The sequence below is a fragment of the Octopus bimaculoides genome, chromosome 2, assembly GCF_046866305.1.
Source record: "Octopus bimaculoides isolate indiv1 chromosome 2, ASM4686630v1, whole genome shotgun sequence".
Lineage (NCBI taxonomy): Eukaryota > Metazoa > Mollusca > Cephalopoda > Octopoda > Octopodidae > Octopus > Octopus bimaculoides.
The window spans coordinates 94,647,562-94,652,561 of NC_142929.1; positions in this window are offsets into that span (position 1 = coordinate 94,647,562).

Here is a 5,000-nt window from a genome sequence, read left to right on the forward strand (position 1 = left end):
AATAGAGTCGCTGCCCTAAACTGTGTCTCATTTCGAGCCATTGGTTCGTCTGGTATCGTGGAGAGGAAAGCGTCGAGTTTTGTCTTGAAGACCTCCACATCCGTGTCTTGCAGGTCTCTCAAATGTTTTGGCAGGGCATTGAAGAGCTGAGGTCCTCTGAAACCGAGGCTGCTGCAGTATCTTGTTCTTATGTGACATGCAGTGGACGGCACCTTTGGCACCATGCAGTGGCGACCCGTGCGGGCATTCCTGTAGTACTTGATGCCAAAGTTCGGCACCAGTCCTTCCAGCATTTTCCATATGTATATTATTACATATCTCTCCCGCCTGCGTTCCAGGGAGTAGAGACCTAGTGCCTGCAGTCGCTCCCTGTAGTTCATCTGCTTGGCTGTGGCGATCTTTTTTGTATAGTGCCTCTGAATTGCCTCGAGTTCTGCTGTCCGTTTGACACTGTGTGGTGACCACAACTGAGAGCAATAGTCTAGGTGGGTCAGGACAAATGTCTTCCAAAGAGTCAACATGACTTTTTGATCCCTTGTACAGAATGTCCTCAGTATCCACCCCGCCAGCTGTCTGCACTTTGCTGTCAACTTGACAATGTGCATGTGAAATGATGCATCACTACACATGTTGATGCCCAGGTCTCTCACGGCTTGTGGTTCTGGGATTGTAGTACCTCCAAGTCCTGTGTATGCCAGTTGGGAGGCACTTGTGGCCTTGTAGCGCAGTACTTGAAATTTTTCCGCATTGAACTGCATATTGTTTTGCTCTGCCCACTCATATATTGCATTTAGGTCATTCTGTAGGCTTACAATATCATCAGGATTCTTTATTGCCTGAGATAGTTTTGTGTCATCAGCGTAGCTAGTGACAGTGGCTCTCCGAGTGACCGTGGACATGTCCAGAAGGGCCACTATGAACAGTAGTGGCCCCAGGACAGTTCCTTGCGGAACACCGCTCAATATTTGTGTTTCCCTAGATAGTTCTCCATTGGCTGCAACTGTCTGACTTCTACCATTCAGGAAGTCATGCAGCCATTCTCCTAATTTAGCAGTTATGCCAAGGTTTCGCAGCTTGTGGCGTATCAAGCCATGATCAACTTTGTCAAAGGCTTTTGCAAAGTCGAGATATATCACATCAACATTTGAATGGTCAAGTAGCTGCTTCAGGACCCAGTCATAATGCTGCAGGAGCTGCGTGAGGCAGTTTCTACCTGGACGGAAACCATGCTGGATCTCATTCAGCAAGTCATTTTCTTCTAGGAACGCAATCAATCTCTTTCTGACAATTCGTTCCATGACTTTGCTAATATGTGAAGTCAGAGAGATGGGCCTGTAGTCCCCAGCCTCTGTTCTGCTTCCGCCTTTATGGATAGGACATATGGTGCCTTCCTTCAGCTTTTTGGGAAGTTTACCATTTGCAAGGAAACTCTGGAAGAGTATCCGGAGTGGTCCTGCTAATTCTTGTTTACACGACTTTAAGAGGACCCAGTCATAATGCTGCAGGAGCATATATATATATATATATATATATATATATATATATATATATATACACACACACACATGTATATATATATATATATATATATATATATATATATATATATATATATATATATATATATATACATATATATTTATGCATACATAAATATATATCTAGATATATGTATATATATATATATATATATATATATATATATATATATATATATATATATATATATATATATACATATATATATAGTTCAAAAACACAATAACAAAAAAACAAAAAAACAACAAAGTGAGGACGTGATATGGATAGTATTATTGGACGCTCAGGAAAGGAAATGTATATATATATATATATATATGTGCGTGTGTGTGTGTGTGTGTGTGTACATATGTATGTAGTGGGTTGGCAAATAATTTCACGCCGATTTTTAAAATTTTGGAATTTATTGCCTTTTTAAATTTTGGAATCTATTCTTTTTTTTCGAGAATTCTATTTTTGAATCATTTTGGAATCTATTTTTTCTTTCTTTTTTTTTCTAGTTAATTTTAGTTAATACAAACTGGTGCCCCCGTTTTGAACAAGATCCCCTATAATTTCAATTCCTGAACTTTATTGGATTTTTGAACCCCAATTTCTCACAAATTTAAATATTCGTTGCTTTCACTGCGGAGTATTCCGTTTTCATTTGCAAAGTCTCTCACTCTCTCTTTCAATGTTTTCATTGAAAGTTTAAATTCACTATTTGGAAAACCGACAGTTTATTCTATTAATGTATACGTAATGTAAAAACATTACTTATTGAATGAAATTTTATTAATATACCGGTGTAATTTTTGTAAAAAAAATTCTAAAATGATTTTGTTGTTACGACTGTTTGGAACGCACTAAGCCTTTCAATAAAAACTATCCGAACCGATTTTGGCCGTTTTTTTTTCTAAAACTTAAAAACCATGGGTGGAGCCTTTTCGGTAAAAAAAAAAAAAAAAAAAAAAATGTAAATATTTTCAGAGAAAAATGCGAACAATTCCAGGGAGGTTTTGCTGTTGTTTCTAGCACAATTCAAACCACACTCCGTTTTCACTCTCACATGTATTGACATTTTTTCAATATCTTTCTCTCACTAAACACATTTTATGGAATGATGATGCCGAAGTACCACACACGTGGTCTATTGGTGGAATACAAGCAACAAAATAAGTTGTAATCTAATCTTTTACCCCCACTTCAATCAAGCGAAGCTATGTGTGTGTAAGAAAGAATCTTTTCTAACAGAAAAGTAACGAGCAAAAATGCTAGCTCTAAAATCTCTCTAAGAGACCAACGGAGTAGTTGTACTGACAAGTAATATCCGTAGCCACCTTAACATAACTCTACTGCGATTTTTTAACCACAAGAAGGACATCACTTCTAGCTGGTTAACGATGCGAAACTGTATCCGATAAAATTGTGAGCAGGGGAGCGAACCCCTACCATCTCTTAGCGACGGGACGAGTAGACCAGTCCTGGTTTCGGGCTATTTCTGCCACTTCTCAATACTGGACACCTCGTATGCTAGAGATGGTAACAGCTCGCTTATGCACGCAATATATATATATATATATATATATATATATATATATATATATATCAAGCGAACACACAGTCGCTGATTTTGCTCGCAGTCTTATCGTTAACCAGCTAGAGAAGATGTCATCTTGGGGTTAAAAAAATCGCAGTAGAATCCTCTCGAACGGACAGCCATGCTAAAGTGGCTACGAATATTATTTGTCTGTACAACTGCGGTTATCTCTTAGAGAGATTTTGGAACTAGCATTTTTGCTTGTTGCAAAATCAGTAACTGTGTTTTCACTTGAAATATATATATTGCATGCAGAAGCGAGATGCTATTATCTCTGTCAGACGATGTGTCCGGTACTGAGGCGTGGCAGAAATAACCCGAAACCAGGACTGGTATACTGGTCCCGTCGCTAGAAGATGGTAGGGGTTCGCTCTCCTGTTCGCAATTTTATCGGATGCCGCTGTCCTCTTAGGGTTAAGAAATCGAAGTAGAGTCCGCTCGAACGGACAGCCATGTTAAAGTGGCTACTAATATTACTTAACAGAAAAGTATGTTATTACTCCTCTCCCATCCCCCTCATAATAACTTGATCACCAACTGACACTCCTTTTTAATTTTCTCTTCCTCTTTCTTTCTTCTTTCCTAACCTATTCTTTTGAACATTCTCCTCACTTTAACATACACATTTTTTCTTTCCTCTCTGTCTACTTAATACTACCACTATATTCTCAAAATTTCATTCACACCACAAGACCCCTTTGAATGAACAGCACATGGAGTCTACGTCTCCACACTTTCAATTTGCAATGACAAAATATGAACTTTTATTGAAATTTACATACCATGGACAAGAAGCATTTCTACCACTTCTACACGCCATTTCCCTTGGATAATGGGACTGCAATTATAACATCCTACATATATTTTTATTTTTATTTTTATTCTCTTATTTCCCTTTATACTTCTTATTTCCATCCTTTTCCAAAACAACTCCTTATATTGAAATCTCCTATTTCCCTCTATTTAACCATCTCATTTAACCGTCTCAGATGAAGGGATATCCCTAATATCCCAGAAACAGCTATAAGACTAACGTTCTCTTTATAAACGATCTGAAAAGTCCAAACAGCCTTGACTTTGTTGTCTCACTTTATTTAACATATATATATTTATATATTATATATATATAAATATATGTATATATATATATATATATATATATATATACATATATATATACATATATACATATATATATATATATATATATATATATATATATATACATACATATATATCCTCTGGATTACCTCTGGATATCCTTGTTGCTTATTTTGATAGATAGATAGATAGATAGATAGATAGATAAATGTACACAAACACATACATACTATACACACACAGATATATATATATATATATATATATATATATATATATATTATATAGGTGAATGTACGGATTGATGCGCTTACGCGAACACTATCGACTTTTCTACTCCCTTACCTTTACCCCCTCCCCTTACTTAGCGGTCTATAGTCCTTTTGTCTTAATAACGGTCAACCACACAGTAATTTCCCTTTGTTTAACGGTCATTTTTCACAGGAATTTTCAATGGCCGGATAACTGAAGAGATGTTCGCGTGGGTTCCCACTCCGGCATCCGAAACTCGGAATTTTATCATGGCTACCGAATAAATGTCACATATTTTTGCAGATATATATGTGTGTGTGTGTGTGTGTGTGTGTTGTTGGCACTCCGTCGCTTACGACGACGAGGGTTCCAGTTGATCCGATGAACGGAACAACCCGCTCGTGAAATTAACATGCAAGTGGCTGAGCACTCCACAGACACGTGTACCCTTAACGTAGTTCTCAGGGATATTCAGCGTGACACAGTGTGACAAGGCCAGCCCTTTGGATTACAGGCACAACAGAAACAA